The sequence below is a fragment of the Gossypium hirsutum genome, chromosome A07, assembly GCF_007990345.1.
Source record: "Gossypium hirsutum isolate 1008001.06 chromosome A07, Gossypium_hirsutum_v2.1, whole genome shotgun sequence".
NCBI lineage: Eukaryota > Viridiplantae > Streptophyta > Magnoliopsida > Malvales > Malvaceae > Gossypium > Gossypium hirsutum.
The window spans coordinates 41358843-41366818 of record NC_053430.1 but is presented as its reverse complement, the minus strand read 5'-3'; positions in this window follow the sequence as shown (position 1 = coordinate 41366818).

Genomic DNA, 7976 nt, shown 5'->3' with positions numbered 1-7976 from the left:
TTTTCGTCATATCACATTTCAATAATGAACTTACCGTTTCATTACCTTTTCTTACCCATTTCATTTGTATAATACCATATATAAGCATAAACATCAATTATGATATCAAGCTTGACATAAGCCTAATCATCTCATTAATACACAAGTTAGTGCATTTAAGTATACAACTCATTTGGAGTCAATCACAAGATAAACCATTTTATGAGAAAATTTACCTTTTGAATCATACCGGCTTTTCATGAACATAAGCATATTCCCATTTTTGTCATTTACCATTTTATTGTATATCATTAATATTAAACATGATATAATGTAACCAGAAGCTTAGCACAAACTTAAGCATTATTCACAATCTCAACTATTGAATTCTTTTATGTTCAGATCAATATTCAATAAATAACAAATCTTTCAAAATTCATTAAACAAATTACCTTATCGAGATTTTCCATTCGAAGAAAGACTTACAGATAAGAGTACATCATCAACAAAAGTTGATAGAGCTGGTCCACCAGAACATGCTGACAGAAGCTCATAACAGCTGAATAGAAGCTTGTGAAAGCTGAACAAAAGCTCGTCAGAGCTGAACCACCCAAATCACTCAAAATAGAAAGTAAAACATGAAAGTTTGCAACAAATGCTGAACCCCTATTTACTTAGGTAATATGCCGATATCTTCCTCCAATACCATCTCTACTCCAAACCTCTGTCATACACCAAAACACGAATGTACTTAAATCCCGCATTCAATTCAAACCGAATATCCAATTTAATATTATAATTCAAACAATAATTCATTTCCAACAATAGAATATATATAATACCAATCACCAATTGATACAAATGTTAATTTAATCGTACGAACTTACCTGGCTAAATTACAGAAATGTCAAAATACATGAGCATTTTGGTAATTTTCCATTTTCCTTGATTTTTCATCCGATATTGATCTAAATTAATAATTTCATTCAATAAATTAATTTATACAATAAAAAAATTCATTTCATGCAATTTGGTCATTTTTGACTTTTTAAAAAATTACCCATAAAGTTTTACTTTTATTCAATTTAGTCCCTGAGATTAAAACATGCAAATTAACCATTTTTAATACAAACCCCATCTAGCTGAGTGTTCATAGTATTCGAAACATCCCATTTATGCAACAATTTCACATTAAATCCTTGTATTTTTACTATTTCAATAATTTAGTCCCTAATTGAAAAATTCATCAAAAATCATTTAATAAAATACTTTTAAATAACAATTAATATCCCAAATTAATCATTTAAGATAAAAAATTCACAAGATTCATCAATGGCAACATTCAAAATCTTTAACAGTTTCAAAATCGAAGGTACGGGCTAACTAGACCTAATTGCAACGATCTCGAAAACGTAGAAATCATCAAAAACGGGACAAAAATGCATACCTAATTTGAAGAAATAAGATTTTTTGAATGAAGCTTCAACAATTTATTCTTGTTCTTTAACATTCGGTTGAAAAGAAAATAATAATGGAAGATGTTAGAGTTTTGTTTTATTTAGTATACCTTTAATTACCCTTTTTACTAACATAACCTTTATAATCTTTAATAATTAAAAAATTTCCAAGCCACTATCATCCACTAACACATTATGGTCTTATTACCATATAAGGACCTTTACTTTAAAGTTCTATATCTATTTAACACCTTTAGCTATTAGAACCTAACTTTTACACTTTACGCGATTTAGTCCTTTTTTAATTAATTAACTATCGAAACGTTAAAATTTTTCAAAGAAAATTTAAAACCACCTTAATAAAACTCCATAAATATTTATAAAAATATTTACAGCTCGATTTATAGAAACAAGGTCCTGATACCTCATTTTCTAAAACTACTTGACTTAGGGTCAAACCACATAAACTTAATAAGTCGTTTATATAACATATATTATCATATCAAAAACCTTTTAAAAATCATATTTTACTCGTAAATATTAAATATAATATTTACAAACTTACTCGTCAGATTTGGAGGCCCCATTGGGGATCAGCCATATTGGGGATCAGCCGTGTTGGCCACCTAGTCAACTTCAAAGAATGCAGACGACTGAGTTGGGGATCAGCCATGTTGGCCACGTTGTACCGAGAGTTGTGCCAGACGATAGAACCAGTCAGTAGTTGTCTATTCCTACTGCAGTAATGGGCATGGTGGCGACTACCATTTCTACGTCATCGAGTGAACGACCCATATATGTTCCCATTGGTGACAAGTAAAATTCATTTCATAATAGTATATAGTTAATATAGAAAATACATTTGAATTAACATATTGCTTGAATAGGTGGAACCATAGGCCAAGTTATGTTGGACTATCAGAGCAACTCGAAGATATTTGATTGGTGTTAGATCAACGCTCGAAACCCGAGGTTAGTTATTGATTTTTTTTCAAACCTATAATAATTACGCAATGATTTGAAATTTAAAATTGTGTACATAACAAAAATTATAATTGTGCACTACAGTTTGAATAGATGCCATACACTGATTCGGATATCATAGAATGCGTCCCGTCAAAAAATCTGGCCATTCGAAGTATGTGAGACATGAATGTGCCATTGATTGTTTACACGATGGTGGAGATGCATGAATTGAATCGAGTGATGCGGTAATTCAAGCGGAGGCAAAAAATTTTCACCGCCACAGTGAGACATGGACGCACTGAACTAGCTTGATTTACGGGGGAAGATCGACAAAAATTGACAAGATTACCACAATGAGTACATCGACATTTGGGATTGTATGATGAAATTCTTATCCATTTGCAAACTCTTTTACTCATTGGACATGACAACATGTTTGGAGTACATGCATTGGTCCAGAGTCACCGACAAGCCATATATATTGTCGATGGACACGAGAAGGAGGCAACTTCGTTTGAAGAGGCCATGATGACCGCCCTAGCATCGTAGTTTCGGAGCAACTGTCGCAACAGATTCGTCCTCGATTCCAACCCAACAAATGCAACTGATGTCTGCACCACATTCTGATTAGTTCCCTCTACATATTCATGTTTCTTTCACTAACCTCATGTTTTATTCACGAGCACCATTATATGCACCGCTATAGCACCCTACATCTGCACCTCCTACAGGTACATATTTCGGGACACCTTCATCCCCAGTATATTATGCCCTGATGCCGACGTCGATGCCGAAACCAATGGTGACACCAATGCTATCATCAATGCCAGTATCAATGCCCACGTCAATGTTGACTTATTTGGGTTTTGCGACATCGTATTATTATTCGCCGATAGTGTCACAAACACCCATCGCGTCATTGTTTTATTGAGGTGGGTCAACATCACAACCACCTTCTCGTGGAATGGAGGACACACGATGAGAGGCAAGGATGACACTCTACTCAAGCACAGAGGAAGACGATGGAGACGAAGACGAAGACGGGGATAGAGATGAAGATGAAGACGAGGGTCGAGGTGAAGATCAGTACAAGGGTTGAGGTGAAGACGAAAAAGTTGAAGATGATGATCATGATCATGATCATGATCATGATTAAGAAGATGAGTCGACACCGTAACTTTTATACAGAAATCCTACTTGCAACCGTTAGCCACCGCTCTATGGCACACATTCAGCTCGATAACGTCAATGACTTTTTGTGATGTAAATATAAATGATATCAATAAAAAAATGAACAATTTTTTTTTATATTTCTGTTGCAACTTATATTTGTCTTTGTTAAATTCTAATGTAAATTGTACGTCGTAGAGGCCCATTTTTATTCGGTCCAAACTAAACCAAACCAAAAACAAAAAAATAAATAAACCAGAAAATTAATAAAAGTCCAAAAAGAGTCCATTTACAAAATACAAGCCCAAATACATACACAAAAAAGAAAACAAAACCCTAAAGCTCAAATATCCAATAGCCCAAAACCTAAACAAAAAAAGAAAGAAAGAAAAGAAAACCCTAATTTCTTTAAGCCTTTAGCCGCCACCGCTCCTCTGCGTCTCCATGTCAACAAGCGCATCGCCTAGGGCCTGCCATCGTTTCACCGAAATGGCAAAGGCACAGCTCCCCATCGTTGTTGACCACCACTACCACCTGCAAGAGGAAAAAAATAGAAACAAAAGTAGAAAAACAAAGAAAAAGCAATATATTTGTATTTTGATTCGGCTATAAAAGTCGAACAAAAACCCTCTGTATTTTTACGCAATCAATCGAATAGAATACCAAAAGAAAAAGAACAACAAGTTTAAGAAAAAAAGGTAGTTATTTTTTTTATTTCGAAATATAACAAAAAAAAGGCTAGATTTTTTTTACCTATTTCGCTACATCACCGCCTTGGGTGGTCCTCATCGGCTGCCAAATCCCTAGGGATTTGTTTAAGGCCTTTTCAAAAAGGAGGAAGAACCCGAAAAGTTTTTTTAGTGTTTTTTTTGAGTTTTTGCCTCTTTTTTTTTAGATTTAACTTCAGATTTATGTTTTAGGGGTGTAAGCTTGAAAAGGGAAAATTTTGGGTGAACTCCGGCCACTGGAGGCAGTGGTCATCATTGCCGATGACTGGTGGCCACGGCGGAGCTCCGTCGCCTTTATGACCGAACAAGAGGGGGTCTAAGAGAGAAAAGAAAGAAAAAAGATTTTTTTTTAAAAGCAGACACAAATGAAATTTGTTATTTTTACTTTATATAGCCCACTGAAATGACGTCGTTTTGGGCTTAACTTTCTGATGCCAAAATGGCATCGTTTTGATACGACCCGAACGTCTAACCCGGCCATTCTCAGGATTTGCGTGTTTTTGAAGGGAGGGGCTATTTTCTATTTTGGTCCTTTCATTTTTTAGCATGTTTTTAAATTAGTTATGCATTTTTTATTTTATTTCATTTTTACCCCATTATTTTGATTTCCTTGCAATTCGGTCCTTTGACCCACTATCGACTTAAAGGAATGACATGGGTTGGGGAAAATAACCTTATGAGTCCCCATACTTTGCTATTTTATTTTAGTTTGACCCTTTATGTTTTATTTTTGCTTTTTATTATTTATACTTTAAATTTTATTGCACTTTCAGTTCAATCCCTGTTTATTTAATTTCGCCTCTTTACTTACTATTTCTTTTATTTTAGCACTTGAAGTTTATGTTATTTATATTTCTTTGAACCTAAATAATCAAACATTCTTATTTTCGAGGATTCAAGACATCGTGTCCTAACTTACGGGGCATGATTTTCTTCTCGATTAACTTGAAATAAGAAGGCCTTTTCCATAAAATTTAATTTAGTTAGTGATATTTTAATCAAATAACATCATGCAAAATAATAATAATAATAAGGGATCGTACTTTAAATTTTATTTGAATTCTCAATTCTCGACACTAATAGATCAAGTAATCCTTCCTCGTGTGTGACTGAATCCCGAACCTATTTCTTGGATTTTGTAGACCGAAAATCATCGTTTTAGTAAATCTAACCTTTTATTAAAATGATCAAACTATAAGGTGATCCGATCACACCTTATAAAAAGGATTGATGGTGACTCCATTTTCATTTTTTAAAATAAAAAGTCAATTTCAAAAAAGGTTTTGACAGCTTGGCGACTCCACTGGGGACAAAATAAGAAAGTCAAGCCGCAAGTTGATTACTTCTTGGTCTTTTTGTCAAAAATTGATGATTTGGTTTAAATTAACGATCCCTTCATTGCATTTCATCCTTCATGTTTTGTCTTTATTATCTCGGGTTGCATAGCGATCTAATATATCTGTTTTATTGGTTCGAGAGTTTCTCTTTGTATGTTTTCACGTATATTGCATTGCATAATCATTCCATTTTACCTTTTTTAAGTGAGAGTGGGAAACTATTCCTTCGTGAGGTCTTCAACTCAGTATAGGATAGTGGACCGCTTTCGGAATACATTCGTACCTATGTTTTCATAAAGTCTTCACTTCTGTACAGACAGAAGGAAATGTATTCCCCTGAATTGAACTAAGTCCGTATGAGCTTATAATGGGTGAGGATTGAGGAATCTACTAGTTCAGGTACCCTTACTTTAGAACCAAACCGCATGTAATGAACCTTAAGACCATGTCAAACCTTTAGCGGTCACCCGAATAAATGCTCTATTTATTATTTTTTGCTTTGTATTCTAACTTTATATAAAATGTATTGAATTGTTTCTTTTTGTTTTGGCTGTGATTGCATTACATTTTCATATTAAAAAAAGGGTGTTAATTCATGTTCAGTTGCTAAATAGAGAGCTTGTCATGAAAAAGGGGTTTCCTGATAAAGTGGAAGACAATGCGGCCGTGTGAATATGGTCCGAGAAAATACAACAAGAGAAACGTGACAGCCTGTGAGAGGGGCAGATTAGAGATATGGACCACGTTATTGTAATGACCAAAAATTCACGGGCACCAGAAAAGTGAGTTATAGGGCCTCCGTCTTAGTGAAATAAGTTCGAAAATAATTATTAGAAATATTTATGAGTTTAGTAGTGTGTCTAATTAGGTTTTAATTAGGTGAATTTAGCTTAATTTAGAGTAATTAGTAAAAAGAACTAAATTGAATAAGGGTAAAAGTTTAATTCTAAAGTAATAGAAAGTAAAAAGGATTAAAATGGTAATTAAACCATTTACAAAAGTTGAGGCGGCATATATATATTAAAATCTAAGATTTTATTTAGGTTATATTTAAATATTATATATAATTATTATAATTATTAATTAACATTATGGTTTTATATTAGATTATTATTATTAGTATTATTATTAAATAAATAAAATAGTAGATAATTGTATGGTAATAAAAAATGTTACATGTGTAAAAATTATATTGGTACATTTGTAATTTAAATACTCAAATTACTTATAATTTAAGTATAAAGATATTTTATAATAATTAAATGTATTAATTATATTATGAGATTTTTTTATATAATTAATAAATTAAAGTTATGGCAAATGTATGAGGATGATAGGGAACAAATGTAATAATATGTATGTGTACAAATGTAATATATGTAATTGATATTAAAATAGATATTTATTAATTATTATTATTATGTTAAAGATATTTATTAAATTAAATAAATAAATTATGAGATTTTTGTTTGATAAACAAATTAAATAATGATAATTTTAATAAAATTATTGGCACAAATGTAGAAATATAAGTGTGACCAAATGTAATAGTAATATTTATTTTTAAATAGATATTTATTGAGTTAATTAAATAAAAAGTAAAGGAAATATAAAAGAGAAATAAAGAAACAGAAGAGAATAAAAACAGAATTGAAAAACGGGAAGCAAGGGAGAAAAGAGAAAGAAAAAGGGAAAGAAAGATAAAAGAGAAAACTAAGGATTTGAAGCTTGAAGCTTTGATTGGTAAGTTAATTAAGTCATTTCTAGTTAATCTTGATGTTTTAGAAGTTCTAAACAAGGTTTTATTGAAATTGATTTGATATTTCAAGAGTTTATAAGTGTTCAAGTAGGGTTTATGTTGAACAAATTATGGAATTAGGGATTAAATTGAATGAATTCTAAGTTAGAATTGAATAAAGGATTAAATTGTAAAAGAAGTTATAAGTTTTATGTTGTAGGGACTAAATTAAAGAAATTTCGAAATTAGGAAAATATGCTAGAAATTTTATAGTTAAATATGAGTTTAGACAAAATTTGAATAGAAAAAGAGAGTGAATTGGATTAAGAAAGTAAGTAAGTTTAGTTAGGATTAAATTGGGAATAAGGTAGGAATTGTTTAGAAATTTAATTATTTATTATAATTAATGTTGTAAATAATAATGTAAATTACTATTATTTTCATAGCTTACAAAGAACCCTAAGCATTGGCACGAAAAGGAAAGGAGAAAGTTATCGAGTAGTAATCGTGAAATCCGGGTTTGTATTACTATAATTCAAGTTATTTATTATTAAGTATTAATTTTAAATTTATTTATTTTATAGTAAATAAATATTGAGGT